A 21770-nucleotide genomic window follows, 5' to 3' on the forward strand; every position below is an offset into this window, starting at 1 on the left:
CCACTGACAAGTGGGACGAAAATGATTTCAGTTTATCTTTTCTCTCTATCTTTCCTGGTATACAGTAAGAATTGAAAATAGGTCTTTTGCATCAACAAATTGGCTATAGATTTAGTCATGGGATACTTGTGGAATCTTAGAACAGAAAGCTATCATAAATTTTAGCTGCTTTAGTTTAGACCAGTAGTTCTCAATCGAGAGCAATTTTGCCCTCTTCCACTTCCTCAGGGGGCATATGGCAATGTCTGAAGACTGTCATAACTGGTAGAGATACTATTGGCATCTAGTGGGTATAGGCCAGGGATGCTGCTAAACATCCTACAGTAGAGTACAGTGTAGTCCCCTATGACAAGGACTTATCCATCCCTAAAAATCAACAGTGAGAAGGTTTAGAAACTCAGTTTTTAGGCTTAAGGAAATTGAAGCCAAGACAAGCTAAGTACTTGCCTACAGTGTGTATTTGATGACATTGTTTCTGGCTCCATCTGATCCACTATGAGATACATAAACAAACCCAGAAGGCAGAAGACAGCCTGGCATTCAGACTCCTTTATCAGCATTTCAAACCCCTTGAATATAATATGATTGTACAGAACCCTTATTTTCCCCACACTTCAGTTTTCACCTCATCGTTCCCCATCTGCCAAAACACACACGTATACACACCATTCACCACTGGAAAAGTTAAAGGAGAGAATTTGCTTAGTTGAAGCAAAGATGAATTTTTCCCCCTGATCACATCTGTTTTAAACCAACCAATTTCATTACCATTGTGATCTCAAATAGAAGCCTGGGTGAAAAGGCAGTCCAGGGGACAGGTCATCGTTGCCATAGGACTAAAACTGGGCCAAGGTTCTCATATATAATAATCATGGCTTTGTGGTAAGTGGGGTCCACGTACAATTACAGAAGTTCTGTGACTAAGAATAAAAAAAGAATAAGAATAGAAAAGGGGTTATGATTTGATGAACAAGCCACACTAATTCACAGGAAGTAGACTTCATCAGTTCTAGTATCTGTGGTTTTCTTGAATTCTCTTTAGATCTTATTCTGGGAAAAGAAAGTTATCAGGTCAGTAGTGTTAATGTGCTTTGTTTTGTTTTGCTTTTGCTCTGTTCTACACTGGCAGAACCAGGAGATAGACATACTCGTAACAAACTAGTAATAAAGAAGAAAAGAGATCCTGAGAAGAACCCCTTGACACCAGTAAGGGTGGTGAAGTGAGAATGAGAAATGAAGGAAAGAACATGCATAGTTTTTTGACACTGAAAGAATGACTGAAAATAGTTTGTTCTCCTCTAGTATCATTAATGAAACCACATAGTGATGTCACTTCTGATCACGCTGTAATTTGAGTTGCTGATCTTGCGATAACAAGCTTCCTTTTTGCGCATTCACAGCGTGTCTACAGTGGAAAAGACCTTCAGGTTAACTGCGAGTAGGTGGAACTCGTCAAGAAAAATAACTTCACCACAACAACAACAAATGACAGGAGAGACAGAAACTTCTTTGGGAGACCAAAGGGAAAAAAAGTAAAGTCTAAGTATTATTACACATATGAAAGAAGAGTCATTTATTTAATAGGAAGTAACTCATTCACACACATGTAACTTTGTGGTCCCTCAGAACTACGTAAATACTACCAATCAGTCCACCACAGATTATCATCAAAATTTCTTGAGAAATGCCTCATTAAAGAGTCTTTAAGGAATAATATGAGTGTACATCAGTCAAATAATTTCAAAAAGACGTTCAACACTAACTACGGTAAAATTTCCTTTCCTTCTGTGGGTACATTTTGCCAAATTTAGTATGAGTTTGAAATTGAGGTCAAAACTGAACCCCTTGCGAGGGTGAACGGCTTTCTACTACCGTCTATTTTAAAGCTGACTGGGAAAATCTAAAGAAATACTGTGTGAAATCCTAAGTTATCATTGAACAATAAAATATGACCAACTTTTATTATTAGAACTACTGAAAAAATAAGTGAAGGGTCTTGGAATTCTACTGCCCAGCCTTTTGAAGTTAATGTCAGTATGCATAACACTAAAACATGAAGAAAAAAACATTGGTGATTTTCCTCAAAACAGTAATTGAAACCATGTTACAGATAATTTCTTCTCAAGATGTAAATATCAAAATAACATTTAATTTAGGGACAAAACATAAAAAGTTGTGCAAATTCCAAGCATCTTTTAAAAAATGAGCTGACTACGTTAGGTCAGCAAACCTGAACCCTTTGAACCACACTCATCTTTGTAGGAAAAATATGTTTTCTGTCTCTAAGAAGAAGGCCTTAAAAGAACTGAGGGAAACTGTTTCTTGGTATTAAATAGCTCTACCCAGAAATGTTTGTGGGATACTTGATAAAATAATTCTATCCCATAAAACTGAACAAAATAATTGATGAGAACTAGTTAAGGATTAGTAAATCTCAGACTTTGAAAGATAATTAAAAAAAAGCCTAATACCTTCATCCTTACCCACCTTATTTACATGCTCATTCTTTTCTATCACTTTATCCCTGGTGTCATAGACTCTGAATCCCTTCCATTAAGAGAGTGTCGGTGGTCACATAATGGTTTTAATTAAACATTTCATCAAAAAGATCCACATGTGACATATTTTGAGTTGTTACTTAGTTCATTCATTACTGTCCACTGAAGTTTATTTCCAACAATCGTTGGCCTGTTGAAGACTCTAAGTGTCTTTGTTGTGGTTTTAGGTCAGTGTGTTTCTCAAATTTGGAGTTCCTGGACCACTTGCCTCATAGATCTCAAGTGTACTTGTTGAAAAATGCATATTTCTGTGTCAAGTCCCAGGCCTACTAAATCAGAACTTTTGGGCAAGTGGAATTCTGAAATCTACATTTTAAAATGCTTCCTGAATGACTCTTGTCTGTTCAGGATAAATGTTAAAGAGTTAAATCAAGACTAATATGCAAAATGAGAAGGAGAGATAAAAGATTAACATAGCTATGAAACAAACTCATAGATACAGAGAACAAAGTGATGGCTGCCAGATAGGAGGAGTGTTGGGGGATGGGTGACGAAAAGGAAGGGATTAAGAAGTATAAATTGCTAGTTGTAAAAATAGTCACGGGGATGTAAAGTACAGCATAGGGAATATGGTCAGTGATATTTTAATAACTATGTATGGTGTCGGATGGGTACTAGGCTTATTGGGGTGATCACTTCGTAAGTTATATAAATGTCTAATCACTATGTTGTACATCTGAAACTGATATAATGTCGTATGTCAACTGTAATTGAAAAAAAGATTAATGTAGCACAGGGAGACATTGTAGAGAATACGATTTGAGGAAGAAAAGAATTATGCTGCAAAACCATGTGTGTAGGTATGTGTGTGCACATATGTATGCGTATACACAACTAATTTCTATATTTCATCTTTTATCCAGGCTTTTCATAGTTCGATTTTATTGTTTGCATTCAGTTTAACACCTGTGTCAGAACAGAAGAAAAACAAAGAGGAAGAACAGGTGAAACTTGGAATTCTCACCTTAAAATGCCCTTAAGAGTAATTTAACATTTTTTAAATGTATCTATTTTGACCTTTTTAAGGCTACCCGGTGTTATCCAGTTTGTGTTTCATATGGTATCATATGTTGAGAAGTGAGAAAGTAGCTAGAATCATTTTTCAGACCATTATTAACATTAACAATAGTAAAAAAAATTAACGTTATTTACTCTATTAAATTCCTGTAGTTGTTTATGTAGTTATTTATTTATTTTTCAGGAAGTGCACATACAGAGGTACAGCTTATTTATTAAACATATGAGAAGAAACATGAATTTTTAAAGTGTACCTTATGCTTAACCTGAACCACTCTTCGATTGTTTTAACATATCTACTATTTTCCATGCCATAATAAGACACTGTAGGAAATTCTGAAGACATTGCAGTGCATTGAATCTTCTGAAAAATGCTTCTCATAAAATAAGAAAAGAGTTTAATTATCACCAAATCCAGTCACAACAGTGATCTTGAATCTGCTCTCAATCTGATTTCTAACGCGAGGGAGAAATAATGGTTTTGCAACTACTATGTAGATTATGCCTCAATTCCCTTGACTTCTAGGCCCGCATTTAATTTCTGGCCTGTTAGGATTAAACCCTGAAATTATGTTGTTATTTTAGTTAAGAATTCTTAGTATCCTCACAATCATCATTAGCAAGACTCCTGCTTTGTTCAGAGTTATTGTTATAATCAGCAGTGATGATAGTTATTATTATTAACAATGCAGGGCAGACAATAAGGTTTGGATTGAATTTGAGGCTCAGTGTACACATCGCCATGGCCACTATGCACAACTGCACCTGAAAACACACTGGGCAGCCAGTCCAGCATAGTTATATCCACACAGCATCTTGGAGAGGTCTTGGCAAAGTGAATTGGAAGTATCAGCAGAGTAAGAAATTTGGAGGCTGGTCTTCTAGTGACTTGAGAAGAGAGATCATCTTGAATATGAACATGCTTTTTCATTAGATGGTGAAAAATCAGGTTAGATTTAGAACATTTGTGGAAATGTCAGTGATGGCCAGGTCAAAATTCAGGTATGGGTAAGACAAGTTAGGTGGCAACAAAGCCAGTCTATTAAAAAATAAGGAGAATTCAGGTCAAGTTGGGTGGAATCAAAGAATGATTAAAATCTTGTACCGTTTGTTTTCAAGGTGAGCGGCACGCTCAATTACCCTGGTCCTCACTCACCGTCTTTGCAGATGCAAACTTTCCTTTATCCTACATGTGCCCGCTTCCAGCCTGATCTTCAAAGCTTATCATAGATCAATTCTACCATAATTTCCAAGTGACCTCAAACATATTAGTTCCCCAGGGGTATGGCACAGTGCCGAGAGGATATGACACGGGCAGGCTGAAGAGGACACTGCAGGAAGAAGCCCAAGCAGAGCTGCTTTTTCTTTTACTGACCTGTGAGGATACATCTTGGGAGAGGTTTAGTGATGAGTAGGGCAGTGCTAGTGCAAAACGAAACTCCAGCTCATCTGGAGCTCAGGTAGCCTTTCTTTAAAGCACTAAAACTTTAAAAATTTGTTTGGGCTTCGTCATTCACCTTTAACAGAAATTGGAACAGTGTTTTTGTCTCCATGTTGTTATTTTAGTCCGATGATAACAATAATTCTAAAAGTAACCTTTCTTATTTGAAAAATTGAGACACGTCAACTATCCTTTCAGATATTGAATGAATACACACCGATAGTCTCTCTCTCTGTCTCTGTCTCTCTGTCTCTCTCTCATATGCATGCGCACCCCCCCTCCCACACACACACAGAGCAACACAGCCGTAATGTTCATTTTATCTTATCTCCAGTATTTATTTTCTCTCTTCTGAGAGGAGGGAACATCAGGAGATTGGGGGTAAGGACCTAGGTTAGCAGAAGTGCTAGAGAATTAGGGCGGCGAGAAGGGCAAGAGAAAAGAATACAGCTTGTAACAAACTCTATGCTGGGTTAATGGACCATAGCTTTTTTTCTCCTTTTTTTTCAAAAAGAGTGAGGGCCAAGTAACCAATGATAAGTGATGTGTGCTACCAGTATCAGGACACTGAGTTCTGGCCCCACTCCACCATGACCTTTGTTATGGCTTTCGGCAGATCACTTCACCGATCTCTGATGTTAGTTTTTCATCTGTTAAAATGTGTTTAATACTATTGATGTCTTTCTCAGGGAAATGACAATGATATGTTAACAGTTGTGAAGCACTTTGAGATCTGACAATAAAAGGTGCATTATACTGAGTAGTGTTTTCTTCTCTTCTTGTCCCCCACCTCCACTGATAATCTATATTCCTATCATATGCATATTTTTGTAAAGTTCATGTAAATGAGTCTAGGCCGTTTTCTTTAAGAAAAATGAAAGCTTGCGATATTTCTCAAGAAGGACCTGACAAAATCATTACAAGATAGAAAATAAAAAGAGTAACAGTGACATACAATGAAGGTTAAGTTAAAAAAAAAAAAGCGAGGAAACAGATTTCAGTTCTAGGCTCATATGAGGTTATTATAAGCAACAGTGAGAAATAATGATTACAAAAATGAAGAAAAATACATCGACAGTGTCATTTGAAAACAATTGTACTAAGAGGCTTTTTACACACATTTTACACAGTGTGGATATCCAAAATGGGTTTTAGACAATATTAAAAGATTGTTTTTCAAGGTATTAAATGTGCAAGGAGCAAGAATGAAAAATATGGAGAGTGGGCTGATAGAACCAGCCCAGGGGAATATTCTAGCTGCATACAGATGGCAGGGGGACTGTGGGACAGTTACTGCCTCTGTGGGCTTTTAGGAGTTCAAATATCTTTAAACAAGTCATTTCTTTTTACTTATAATTAACCTAAAATGTTTTTCTTTTTCTTCCCTCTTGCAGTTTCTCTCTAGATTTGTGGGCTTCTGATATTGGAAGTGAACTGCATTTCATTGCTATTGATTTGATTAGCAAAAAGCATGGGCAGCACAGTTCCTCTTTTCTAAACTGAGTGGCATCACTATGCCTCTCCTTCACTCCCACTGCAAACCAGTTCCTCATCTGATCTTCCAGATTTTAGTTAATGTGACCATCATTTTCCTAGTCACCCGGATTTAAAACCACAGCCTTCTGTGACCTCACCATTATGCTATGCATCACATCTAACACGTCACTAGACTCCTTAAATGGGCATGTGCTTTAACCCTATGCTTCTCAGAACTTAACGCACACATGAATTGCCTGGAGATCTTCAAATGCTGATTCTGATTCAATCCGTCTGGCATAAGGTCTGAGATTCTCATCGGTTCCCAGGTGATGCCCATGTTGCTGGTACATGGACCACATTATGATAGCAAGGCATTAATCTTTATTCCCAGGCAAGAGAATGGCTGTATGCTGATGAGACTCTCCCTTTTCTGCCCTTTCTTAGAGATCTTCCCAGTCCAGGCAGAACTGAACTCATAACCTGGAGCGTATCATGCTTTCGGTTAATTTTTTAGAAAAAGAATAAAACAAGAAACATCATAAGACACAAACTCCAAATGAGTATGGAGCAAATGAAGCTTCTCCATTTATCATGTTCTCTTTGACAGCCATCAGCATTCCATTCCCGTACATACTATTGTGTGTTTGTTTTGTCATAAAAGTTTTTGAGAGTCCACTATGTGTGAGACACTAAAGTACGCTTGGAGAATAAAAACAAAAATTAAATAATATGATTTTCTACCAGCACTAGCTTGCAGTCTTACATAGGAAAGAGCCAAGTAAGCAAAGAAATACGGTAAAGTACAATATTTTCCTGTGCGTAAAATGTTTTTCTCACTGTTCTGAACTCCTTTTATCTACCTCAAAACCCTCATTGTCACACATACCTTTATACTATAGCAATACTAAACTACATTCTGTAATACTCTGATACAAGTCATAATTGTAATCCTTAGAAATGTGTTATCAATGACCCAGTTTCTACACATTTTCAAAAATTGTGTTATAATAATTGCTTTAATAAAGGGAGTTATGATTTTGAGTCTGGATTGTTTTCAGGTTTATAAGGACTGAAAATTCAAAAATAAATATGACTCTTAAATTTATAGTTCCAACCTAAAAATTGCTGAGAACTCATGGTAAGTAAAACCCAATAGTAATAGTCCTGATAATAATGTAAATTAGAATGTAACATGATTGGTGATTGGTTTTATCCTCATCCTAGTCCCTGTTCTCAAATGGAGATTCCTGGAGGAGAGGAAGGAGGCAAAGGGGAGACGAGGGCAGGAGGGAACAGCAATCAGGCAGCTCCACCTGGGGAAGAGCAGGGGCAGAGTGCAGGTCCCAGGGAGACCCAATTCCTCCCAGCTCAATTTCTTGAGAGCAGACTGTCAAAAAAGGCATTTACTATCCATAAGTTTCTGGAATTTCTGTTTTGCTCTTCTGGATGTTTCAGGCAGCCCCAGAATCTAAAAACATTGATATCTAATCTATCATTAATTGGTGATAACTGTAACCAAGACTGGGACCATTTGGGATCATGTAGGTAGACCAGAAACTGTAGACTGCACCAGGAATATGCAAATTGCCTTTTTTTTTTTAAATTTCACAATGCTGCTACTCTATGTTTTATACACTTGGAGTTTCCTCTATTTGATTCCACTGAGCTTTTTACCTCTACTGATGGCATTTATATTTCTACCTTATCAGCCCAGAGCTCATTCATTTTATCACCTTTTCACCTAGTTTATGATAAAGCCCAGAGCCACTCAAAATGAAAGTAGCTTGATCGCTGTTAATTCCTGATCAAGGCAACCCAATACCCAGCAGCAATCTCCTAATGTATTTCATTAGCCCATTATAAATCATAATAAAATACAAAACAGAGTATTTATAATGTGCCAGATATTATCCTAAGTGTTATACATGAATCGACTTATTTAACTCTCACAGCAACTTTATGAGCCTTTTACTACTATCATTCCCATATTATAAATGAGAAATGTAAGGTACAGAGAGGTTAAGTAATTTGCTTGAGGTCACACAGCACCATCTAACTTTGGAGTTCTTACTCTGTATTGTCCTTCAATCATGAAGACTCCCACATGCCATACAAGGTTGTGTTTAGATATTATTCTAGAGACAATAGGGAGTTATAAAGGATTTTCAGTTGGTGGCCAGTGTCCCTCATTTTTTCCTGGATTAAGAGTCCATATAAACAAAAAAATCATGTTTCTGAATCTGTGATACTATTTCCACTTTAAATGTAAATGTATTTAAGTGTAATGATATCAGAAAACCATTTCTGTATTATGTTTTTAGCATTAGTTTGCAGCTATTAGTATTAGTATTAATAGTAGTATTCATGCTATTAGTAATATTAGCCTCATTATTAATCAGATTTTAGCATTAATGATCAAATTTTAAAAAAGAGAAAAGATTGAGACCACAAATAGTTGAGTGAGCTGCTCACAATCATGCAAGAAGACACTGACATTAATAGGTTAAAAATTGATGATCGGAAGCCTAACCCTTTTTCTCTACATATTAAACAATAAATTCTAATGAAAGAACTCTGAATCATTGCCTGCATAATGACATCTTCGAAAATACCATTAACTGCAAAACAACTTTCATGTGTTTGCACATAGATGTTCATCCAAATGGCAAAGTTTACACCATCTCTTTTAGCTTTAAGTTCCCATCATCTATTACATCATTCATTCATGAAGCAGATGTTTCTGAAGACTGTGTGCTGTTTCAGGCACTGTGCTAAGTACTGGAAACAAAAATGAGTAAGTCACTGTCCCTCACACAAGGAAGCCAAAACCTTCAGTGTCTGTTTCATATGATATGTTTCTCAGTTCCCATTTCTTCTTATTGCCATGACCTTAAAAGTGGCTGCAAGTGCTCTTGACAACTGAGCCATTTCATTCATTTATTTAATCTGTTATTTATTCAGTAAATATTTATGGAGAGTTCATTATGTGCTAGGGGGAGAAAGTGATGAATGAGACAAACATAGCCCTTGCCTCATGTACCTTAAATTTTCTATCAAAATACATAGATTAAAAAACAAATAAATAAAATAATTACAAACCATGATAAACACTATGAAAGAAACAAATATAAGAGACACTAAGGACAGGAGGGACCAATTTTAGAACGGCTAGAGAAGGCCCTTTTGAGGAGGTGACATTTATTCTGAAATCCAAAAGATGAAGTGGACTTATCCACGTGAAGAATGTAAAACTTATTTCAGTAAAATAGCAGAGCATAAAGACCTGAAGGTATAAAAGAGCTAGGAGTTTTTCTAAGCATAAAAGGGACACATTCTGATTTGGTTTTCAGGACTCTAGGCTGTGGCAATAGAATAGATTGGAGAAGGGCAAGAATAAAAACTGGAAACTCTTACATGGTTAGAAGATGGTTGTGATAGTCTTGGCAAGAGATGGTGGCTAGGGTGGTGGCAATGGAGAGGGAAAAGAACTGGAAGATGCAAGGTAGATATTGGAGGTAGAATTTATAGTACTTGTGGATGGATTAAAAATGGCAGGAAGCTGAAATTAGCAGTCCAGAATAATTTCCAAGTTTCTGGCTTGTAAAATGGGATGACCATTGTAGTCATTGACTGAGATGGGGAATCCTGAGTGTTAGGAAGCAGGTTTTGGTGAGGGAAAACAGAAATTTAATACAAAGGAAGAAAACATCTTAAAAGCATTTCTAATATTAGTAATTTAGAAATTCAATATTATATATTATACATACACACATACATACATACAAAAATGGGTAGAGCAGGGTCTTTGGAAGGATATTTTGATATCATTGAAAAGAAAATACTTGTGCAGAGCAGCAAAAAATATCTCTACTACTTTGAGATAACATCATCACAGAATATCTTAGTTGGAATGGTATAGATTCCAAATACTCCAATGTTTGAATCTCCTCTGTTACATCCCTGTCAACAGATCATGGAGCCTCTGTCTGAACAGTTATAGTTACAGAGGGTGCAAGGTAAAAATAATAGCTAATTCTTATATGGCACTTAATACATGCTAGGAACGCCTATAAAGTTTAACCAAAACAAGATCTACTTGTCAAACATTTCTTCTACTGCTCAGCAGAAATCTATTTCCCATTCTACTCATTTTAATTTAATCTTTAGGGCCCCCAAAACATGTTGCCAAGAGAGCATGTTAGCAAGAGAACTTGCAGGGTATAGACGTTTTCCTTGTTCTCATCCTGGTTCACTTACCCTCTTAAGATTGCAGATTTTTTTTCTCATTGGTCAGTGACAAGGTTAGACAGGATGACTTTTGAATTTCTCTCAGGCTCTAAACTTTCTTATCTTCACTTTTAAATAGACAGAAGAATATGTATTCACTATGAGAGAACAAAACTTCTGAATGACTAAAATGATCCAACCTTGCATTTCCTATGTATACAATATTACTTTTAAGCTTTATAACAATTAATGGATTCTTTAGTCTTTTAAAGACGTGTCATTCATTTTTATACCATTTCTGATTTTATTTTGCCAAAAATCCAGGTTGAACATGTTGTCTACTATTATGCCAAATATCTATTTTTCAGGGATCCCTGTGATAAATACTTTTTGTGGTTCTAAGAAAAATGTATCTCTGCAGACAAAAATGTCTATTTTTCATACCTGTTCAAATGCCATGCCCTGGTTGAGTGTTATTCCAAGAGAACCATTGATGGAGAAGGGAGAAGATAGAAACTAGCCAGAACATTACAGAGTGAAGGTAAAATAAACAACTGCTCTTTCACTTCCCTACTTATTATGAACAAAGGAAATATATAATAAATGATGTCCATAAAGATACCTTGGTGTCTGGAGACCTAACATGAGAACCACAGACTAATACGAAGATTTAGGCCACTAATAAGAAATCTGAAAGATGGTATAATAATAATTCCCCCTCTCTCCCTCTACCCCATTTGCTGGTGGTGAGGACATATATAATGTATCTTCAAACTCAGTTCTCATTGGTCAAGAGGCAGATGGCTCTTTTCATCATGGGTCAATGAAGTAGAACTCTAACAGTAAGACAATATGTTTCCCTTTTTCACTTTACTGCCAAGGGAACTCAAGGCCCAACTCTGATTAACAGGTTATCTCAGGTGTTCAATAACACTTATGCCTTTAGTTCAAATAGTCCTATTTCATTTATGATATTTTGCAATTGGTACTGACTATTCCTTAACCAGTGTACTGCATTAATGAATGGTGTCTATTTAGTATAGAAGGAATGGTGAGTGATGTTCTTTCTCAAAAGCTTGTGAGTTTATGTTCTCACTAATTGAGCAGAATGCTTATCAGTAGCCAGTTGTATTTGATCCCATGTTAGTTCATACCAATTTTGTGATAGTAATTATTATAAAACAAATTTTAATGAGATATTCTATAAACTAAAATATTAATGCAAAAAGAAATAGAATTGCTTCTATGAAAATGAAGTTGTATGCTTTAGAAGGATTCAATAATATTCAGTTGCTAAAAATAATAATATAGAATTAGGCATGAGAGAGGCAAGTGGAAAAGCTTGAGGGAAAAATCAGTTATCTAAAAGGATTCCAAATTCTGATCACTTCTTTTATTTTAAGGAAATCAAAACTCGAAATTACAGACAGTGGTGGATTATGAGTATGACCAATATTCAAAGAAAATATTTTTAATACGATATCCAAATATTGGTGAATGAACGTATATTTGTATATTTAAGGTAAGGTAGAATGATTAAGGTGTACATCTTTTATTTTTAATTTCCTTCTTTAACTAATTTTTTTTCAATTAACCAACTAACTATGACATCAGATAAGAGAATATATACTGATTAGAATATATATTCTAATCAGTTTGTGAGTAGGAGGGATATCAATCTAAACTATATAGAAAGGAATAAAAATTAATACATAAGTGCTTAATGAGTCCAATGTCATTATTTCAATTTGCTCAAATTATCCTGGTAATTAAGTTATGAGATAGATATAATAAGACACATAGTCACTTACTTTGGGATTAGTTTAGAGCAAAGTGTCTTCCTATAGCTAGAAAAAGGGTACACAGCTTTTGGACGATCATAATACAGTCTCAGAGTTGCAACCTCAGATGTGTTCAGAGACTGGTTTCAGCAGGTTGCTATGGTAACAGGAAGATCTTGGACTTTGGAGTCAGCCACACATCGGTGTCAGGGCCCAACTCCATCACTGGCCAGCATGTAATGTTAGACAAGTCATTCAATCTTTTGGAACCTCAGTTTCCTCACTCATAAAATGGGCCTAATAATTTTTCTCTCACAGACTTACAGAGGATTAAGCGTCATAATCTGTAGACAAGTATCTGGCATGGCAGCAGTCTTCAGACACTCGATTAGAATCCTCTTTCTTTTTTTTTTTTTTGTCAAACGCAAAATTAGCATTTGGGGTTATTGAATAGATATACAAACATCCAGGCTTTCATAGTGTTGTTCTCTCTGTTATTTTAACATCAGAGTCTACATTTGTTTATTCTACACACATAAAAATTACATTAAAGATTACATCAGCTATTGGTTCCTTAGTACATCACAATATTTAAAATTCATAACTCTTTGGAATGACTTGAAGCCATCTTTTGACAACTGTTGCTTTTGATTCACTCACATGGTGGTACAGAGTGTCTTAGCTTATCAACCAGTTCAGACAAGAAACAGCAAAGGAGTTTTGTTCTTATTCTCTAAGTCTAAATCGATAAATGTGGTAAACAGAGGCACGAGTTTTCTTTAGGAGTTTAGGCTCAGCCTCAGGAACGGGCAATATTTTATTGCCTTGGCCTTTAAATTGCTACAAATTACATACTCACCCACCATCTTTTTAAAAATGAATCTGGAATTGTTGCTATAATGGAGAAACCCATATTTAAAAAAGGCCCATAGATATGACTACACGGAGTACACTGTTTCCTGGGCTGCTGTGGTAAATCTAGGCCAGCATACTGCTTCAAGTAGTTGACAAATTCCACTGTTGCTTTCTTTTTTTTCTCCCATGAAGTTTAAAATAAACAATTAACCTATTTCCAACACAGTGTTTGGTATTGATTTAATTTAGCATGTGTTATTCATCTGCATGCCTCACAACGGTTGCTTAATTGTCTAAATCTTCCCGTGTAGAGTGCTGCCTATGGAATCTCTTTCCACAGAACACTCTTAGCAGAGTGTGGCTTACTATTTCCATAACATCTGTCTTCTCTACTAAAGAGTAGATTAACAATTATGCTTTTTTTAAAGGGGTGTGTGTGTGTGCATGTGTGTGTATATTTCTGTGTTAGGGGAGTTGGGCAAAATACTCACTTCTTGTATAAGTTGCTTTCTGGTATAGTAGTTTGCAGTCCTGTCACCAGGTCAGAGATTTTGCCTGTACCCATAATGCCGCTGGCAGGATTGCCCTTTTCTTTTGCCTTAGTATGTCACAGGATGTCACATGATTTCCATTAAACATGATTGTCTGCAAAGGAGACAACATATGCAACCCCACCTCCTGTTACCACTCCCATGTCACACGCACGCGCGCTCTCTCTCACACACAAAGCTTCTTTCAATAGTGTTAAGCAGTAAAGCAGAAGGATTTTTTAAATTAGTGTTTTGTTTTGGCAATGGTTGCTGATGTGTTCATGTAATACAGTTTTAATCAAATCCCCAAAGCTGAAGACCTTTCAGCGTATCTTAGGCTGCACTGTGCAGGGCTTATTCCACTTGAAGTGGCCACCAGGGAGGTACAATTAGCTGTTCCCATGGAGAAGTTTGTTATAGTAATAAATAATAAGTAGCATAGGTAGCGATGGAATCAATTAAAGATATTTTTGACCATCTAATGGTTTATGGGAATGCTAAATAATTGACAACAACAAGTTTTTGGCTATGTTTTCTATCTGCATGTCTCTTTGTAACTAAACATTGACCATGCACACAGGACAGTGTCTGAGGTCACTACTTTTTCTCTTAAAGCCACATTGTCAAGTGTACTGTATGAAAGATAGTTGCAGCCCTTACATAACCAAGCTGATTTTGAGAGGGTTAAAACTCTGTAGTAAATATTTGCTGCAGGCGGAAATCTAACATATGAAGCAGGAGAACAAATTGTGTTATCAGTTTCAAAAACAATCTGTTTCGCCATTCATTTATTTATTTATTTAACTCATGTAAAACAGAACAATAGAAGTTGAATGGCTGAGAGGGCTTTGTGTTTTGTCTCCAGTTTGCAACAGCTCTGATGTTAAAATGGAAATTTTGGCAAGCAGGACATTGGTAAAGTGCTTTGAATGCTTTTGGCATCTTGACAGGGAAAAAATCAAATGGTCAAGCTACCTTGGTTTGAAATTGGTAAGTGTGTAATCACGAATCACTTTATAAATAAAATCTCAGAAGGAAATAGGTTTATTGTGTGTATTTGGGGACAAATTGATATGCCACATATCACCTAAAGCAGATCAGTGATCCATGAGCCTAGCAAGACTTACATGAAAAGACACAGTGGTTTCTTCAAAGTTATTGGATGAGTGACCTAGGGTCATAATGCCAATTTGAGTGTCAAGGTGGATTCATCACACTAAAATTTGGGCTAACTAAAACTAGAAGTACAATTTTCATCATTTGTTTATTAAAAGTAGATTTACTTGATGCTCTATTTTACAAATGTTATTATAATTATAAATCTCACTCTGTGGATTGATTTACCTTAAAGTAGAATGCTTCCACTCTTTCTTGAGGGTATCTCTGAAGTCAACATGAGCAATGGCAATACAAGAGCAATAGAAACTGACTCTAGGGGCTTCTGGAGTGTAAATTTTTTTTTTATACTTCAAGTGTTTAATGTAATAGTACCTTTCACTGTAGCAGGAATTGGCAAACTACAGACCATGAGCAAAATCTGGCCCACTGCTTTTATAAGTAAAGTTTTACTGAAGCACGGTGACATCCATTTATTTACCTATTGTCTATGGCTACTTTCGTGGTGAAAGGGCAGAACTGAGCAGTTGTAACAGATTCTCTATGTATGAACCACCCTCCCCAACTCCCCAAGCTGAAAATATTTACTCTCTGGCCCTTTCCAGAAATGTTTGTCAACTCCTGACTTATAGAATTCCATAACTTGATGACTTTAAAATTTACTTATAATGCCTATCATATTCCTGTGAGAAAAAAATTATTTGTCACATTCTTCCCATCCTCATTTATCAGTCCTGAAGACTAGAATGCAAAGAATCTGAAGATGATCAGATGATCAAAGAGGATAGTAAAAGGATACATAGTTCTTTTTTGACCATAGCTGTTGATCAAGAGCATCAGCAGTTATTGAACAAGATGACATGGCCAACAGAGAGAGAGTTACATACATCTTGTTGGAAAGATTTGGCCAGTTGCCTCAACTTAATAGCTGTGTCACAGGTGACGGGACACTTTGAAGTTAATCAAGATGCTGAGCAAATCCAAAGTGCAAGAGTGGAGGTCAATCTGGGAGCAAAACTAAAGAGTCGAAAAAGTAGATTAGCTCCAGAATTCAGAGGGAATGATAAAATATGCAGGAACAAAGCAAAGGCTCCAAAGGAATAGCTTAAATGTGGTAGGAAGGTCTGGAATTCCTTTTCACTGATGATAGCCACTTGATGGTCATCCTGTAGAGGTGGATGATTTCTGCATTTCCATTGTAGCTATAGTCTATAGTAAAATGCAGGCTGGTCCCTTTCTCCTTTGTCACATACAAGTTGAGCTGCAGTGAGCTGGTAAAAAAAATAATAAAAACATAAGGCTTAGAAAGGTGGTCTTTCTTTGTTCTGAGCCAGGAAATCACTCAACTCTCACCCACACGGTTTGAACACAGCACTACCAGTGTTTCCTTTGAGTGTTTGGGCCCAGAGTGAAGAATGGTATGTAGTCTAAAATTGTCTCATTTGACAATTTCCACATTTTCTCTAACTAGGTAGGAATTAGTAAATGTGACCTTGGGTTAATATTCCTCCACAAGACAAGGACTGTTTTATTGGTACTGCTTTTTAAAAGTTACTTGGTAAATAGAGAAAAACAAGAATCAAGTTAAGAGAAAAGATTGAGTAGTTTGATGTTTACTTTCTTTGGATTCGAAAGCCTAAAGGCACCTGATCTCCATGTTCTACCTACTCTGCTCTTCTTCTAGTTCTGCAGGCTCACCATTCCTTCTTCCCTCTACCCCAGCATTCTTTCCCCATTTTATCCAAATGGCCCCTCCTTCTTTATTTCTTAGCCTCATGTCAACTCTTCCCAGATGCCTTCTTTGACTCCCTAAATAGACAAGGTTGAGTTTTCTTTTTACTTGATCCCATCATGCCTTTTGCTTCTTTCCTTGGGCCCTTATAATTATTAATTTATTTTCCTTCTCAAATGTAAGCTCTGTGAGAGTTTATTCACTGTTAATTTCATCATGATAATATAACAGTTACCCAAATTTGGACATTGGATCTTTAGTTTAAAGACCAAAAATATCCGAGCATATGTTATGAATTTGTGTCCCTCTAGGTTGAGTAACCTTTATAGTTCTGTGCTAAGGTTGGTAAAAGCTATAGAACTAACATTTATTGACCACCATTTTTGTGCAGCCATTGTAGTTTGACTTCGAGCACATTATCTCACCTAATCCTCTTGACCAGCCTATATGATCAGGGCTCCCATGATTGAACTGATAAAGAGAAAGTTCAAGAGGTCAAGTGACTATCCCAGGGTCATGTTCTAGGAGGTAGAGGGGCTAAAATGTGAACCTAAGGTTTTCTAGATGAGTGTCAGGGAAAGTCAATAATTTTTCTTGCTCTTTCTTCCCTCTTTTCTTCCTCTTCTTTACGTCACTCCTATTTTTATGTCTTAGTTTTTTATTTTGTTTTGTTTTGTTTTTTCCTGCTGGCAAAACCTGAGACCTGTTAAAAGTATCTATAAGCATTTTTTGCTCACTCTTACCCGGAAGTTGTTGACCTTTGCTTTATTTGCTGGAAATAACATATTTCCTTTTTATACTTCTCAGTCTCTTGAGAATGAGAAGAAGTAAATAAATTTTCAACCACCTAAAATGCCTGCAAATTTGTAATTAGATTTTGTATAAACATTAAAGAGTTTATTTTCCTTTTAGAAAGGAGCATTAAGTGAGATTTGGGTGGGGATTTTGGCACATCCAATCTTTGTTTCCAAATGGCTTATAAAAAAGTGACAACCCACATACTTTTTATATAACACAAATAGGAATTTAGCTCTCCAAAGTCATCATTCCTACCCAATGTTCTATAAAATTAGTAAAAGATTAGATAAAATTATTAATCAAAGAAATCAAAATGGAAAAAGTAAAATAGATATTCACTCAATGTTGTTTTGCCTTTGTTGTTAACTAAAGAACTCAGATATATCTGTGAAGAAACTCTTTTGAGGGTTTTTGATGAACCAATATTTAATCTTCGAAATCAAAGCCTGAAGAAGGAAAAATTGTTGTTGAGTATAGAGATAAGTTTGAAGTTGAAATTATCTTTAAATATAACATTTAATTTTTGAGAATCTGTGTTGCCTAATAATTCAAATCTATTATTCTTTTAATATAATGAAGATGAGCTTCCTGAAAGAATGAGGCATGGATTTTTGTCCTTCAGGATTTGAATTTTCATCTATATTTTCCTATTCCTTCAGTCACCTTCATGCTTGTCAGCAGGTTGGTAGAGCCTGAATAACCATCTAATTTTGAACAGTCATTTGGTCAACTGAGAACCTTGTGCTTCTTATTCACTCTATAGCCTGTTCCCATGCCTTAGTCCAGGTTTCTCCACTACCTGTCCTTTGCCTGCCTCCTCAGCTTTAGCTTGCGGGGTCCCCCTTTCACATTATTTTCCAGTAACACAAACTAACACAAATTGCTCAAACAGTTGTTCTATTTTATGCCTTTTCACATTCTGTTCCTTTTTTATCAAAATCCATTCTTTCAGTTATTCTTTTAAAACATGCTTAGGCACTATTTTATTTTATGAAGCCTACCTCAGCGCCTTACTCAGATAATGTTAATTATTCTTTCCTCTAAGCTACTTCAGTAACTCATTCGTGTTTTCTGTGTTGTACAGAGCACACTGCCCATAAATTATTTGTCAAATGTCTGTCTATTCAAAGGGCAAGTGCCGCGACCTGCCCTAGTACTTAACTCAGGAGTTGGCATGTATCTCCTTTAGTAGGTCTTCTTAACTCCCTCCCCCATATGTGTTGAACTGAACTGATGAAAACTTAAAAGCAAAATTATCTGATTCCTGGGAGTTCAAGCACAAAGTGTGGACCTTCCAACCTGCTAAGACATTTTAAAATTTCAATATAGTTTGTTATTACGTGTATTAAGAGTTGCTTTTGTTAACTCCCATAAAAAGTCGACTATTGAGCTAAGATTACTGAGGTGATGATTAGGAGATAGAGTGAAGAATAATTTTTTAAATGGCTGAATTTCAATCAGATACATCAATTTTTTGGAGCCATAGTCCAAATTTACTTATATTAAAAAACCTGATATAATCTAGTATCTGCAAAACCAACAAATACACACAAGTCCCTCCTTCTAATGAGTCACTTGAATGCAAAATCAACTGTAATTCAAGAAACCAAAAACATTAAAGGGTGAGCTTTGTCAAACTGGACCAACTTGTTCTACCTGTTATGGACAAAGAAAGGACTGATGAGGTCCCAGGGTACGAGGAGTTGTACCTGGGGTTATGAGAGCATTCTGTGTCTCCCCCTGCTGGTTGGTAGAATGACTAAGAGGAACAATCCCCAAGTGTCTAAATGACCATGACCTCATAGCTTTGTATTATTTAGTCAAGTGGCCTCTGTAAACTTTTAATAAGGAATGTTGATCAAGAGTTCATGTCAGGATATTTGATCTCATTCCCAGTTTTCTAACTCTAGTTAATTAGCATTCTGCATTTCTTAACAATTTTAACTTCACATCCCATTGAAATAAACCATTAAGAAACCCACTTCTTATATATTTTAATTCCAGGTTATAACTACATTTTGATTAGATTAAAATTGTTTTAAAAAGGTTGTTTGAAAATAATCTCAAGTATTACCACAAAGGATACCATTTCCTCTATTCTTCAAAGGATTGCTTTAGTCCACCAGTAAATTTGAAAATATGAAAATATAAACAACAACACTAGATAAAGTAAATCCACAGAAAATGTGGGAAAAGATTTACCCAAAATATGTTTTCACTATTCTATTACCTTTATTTGGTGATCTGACAGACTCAAATTCCAAAAGAATTTGAAAAGGTTTTTTATTGTATTTATGCAGCTATTCATGACAACAGCTGAGACAAGCCAAGAGTTCACAAAGAAGATATCGTATGATAGATGATTTATAAGCAAGAAAATGCTCTTATTCATTGATGACAGCTAAAAAAATCTAAACCTTGCCACTATCAGTGAAAAAGCAAAGACTACACAACCAAAAGTAAGGTGAAAATGAGAAGGAAGAAAACAAAAATGAGTAGAATTTAGATAAGAGTAGATATGAGCACCAACAATAAAACACCAAGAATTCAATGCAATAATGAGCAAAAAAGTAACACCAGAAAAAAGGAGAGGAAAGAAACCATGTTGAAGCACATGGTTTTTGAAAAGTGTAAAGTGCACACAGCAGTGTACATTGAAAAAGTCTTTGTAGGTCTGTTGTTTAGCATTGAATGATATTTGATACTAATGGTTAAATTTTGCTTATTTTACTTTGTTTACTATGTTAGGGAACAGTGTTTTGTCTTTTCAGATGAGTTTGTTTAAGAATAATACAAAAATTTTTATTTATTCATAAATATTTATTGAGTGCTCTATTATTCAGGGTATGTTAATTTCTTAAATGATTTTAAAAATATCAGTAGTCTAATCAAGGATTTTTTTTATTGCTGTGTCACAGTTCAGTGCTGGCCATTCTGGGACAGGACCCATGCTCCTTCTACTTTAAGGGGCTACCATCTATAACAAATGGGCTCCATTTTGCTAAACAGGCAGAAAGCGGAATATCACTCATGAAGGCTTTTACAGACCAGGCCTGGAGGTGACTTATAAGAATTCTGTTAGCATTACATTAACCATAAATCAATCACATGACTTTAGTCTAACTGCCAGGGGGCTTTGGAAAATGTCTTCTTAATTTCTGAAGAAAATGATAGCACTGATATTGATTAGCAACAATATTATTTGTTTGAGGGTCTAGAGATTCAGCGGTTGATGGTAGGTGGAAAGAACAGACAAAAATCCTGCCTTAATGGGCAGGAAGAGTAAATAAAACACATAAGTTAAATGCATGGTGCATTAAATGATGATAAGTGCTACGTAGAAAACTAAAGCACCTTGCTACACTACCTAGGAAGTGTAGCAGGACTGGACTCAGTTACCTTTTAAATAAGACAGTCAGGGAAGGCTTCACTGAGAAGGAGACATTTGAAGAAAGATCTGAAGGAGGGAAGGAAGTTAGTAAATATCTAGGGGAAGAAAAATTCAGGCATAAGATATTGCAAGTCCAAGAGCCCTGAGGCAGGAGTGTGGCTGGCATGTTAGAAGAACTGCAAGGAGGTCAATGTGGCTGAAGTAGAGGGAGCTGGTGGTATTGGTAATGGTGAGGGAATTCATGACCCAGGAGGTCAGTGAGGTATTAGGGAAGGCAGACTTCACAGTTTTTAAGCCATTGTGAGGATTTCAGCTTTTTCTTTGATTGAGACTAGAAACATTTGTGAAGAGTACTGACACGCACAGGCCTGCTTTTTAATGGTCTCATTCTAGTTGCTTAATTGAGAATAGAATGTAGGGGACAGGAGTGGACACAGGCAGACTCATGAGATCATTGCAATAATCGATGTGAGACTCGTAGCGTAAAAGTGATAGAAAGAGATTGGATTATACATATATTCTTAAAGTAGAGTCAACAGAATTTGCTGATATGGTTGAGAAGAATCAAGTAATACTCTAAGATTTTGTATCTTAGCAAACAGGAATGTGTGGGGAACACAGATTTTAATTTAATTTAATTTAATTTAATTTAATTTTATTTTATTTTTTTAGGCAAAGCAACCTTTGGTTGACCTCACAGATTGCAAGAACCTTGTCAGCTTACAATCCTTTATTTTTTATTTTTTACACCTATAGCACCTGGTCTTCCTAGGCGGTCTCCCATCCAAGTACTAACCAGGCCCGATCCTGCTTAGCTTCCGAGATCAGATGAGATTGAGCTCGTT

This window comes from Pteropus alecto, unplaced genomic scaffold (assembly GCF_000325575.1).
Source record: "Pteropus alecto unplaced genomic scaffold, ASM32557v1 scaffold92, whole genome shotgun sequence".
Classification (NCBI taxonomy): domain Eukaryota; kingdom Metazoa; phylum Chordata; class Mammalia; order Chiroptera; family Pteropodidae; genus Pteropus; species Pteropus alecto.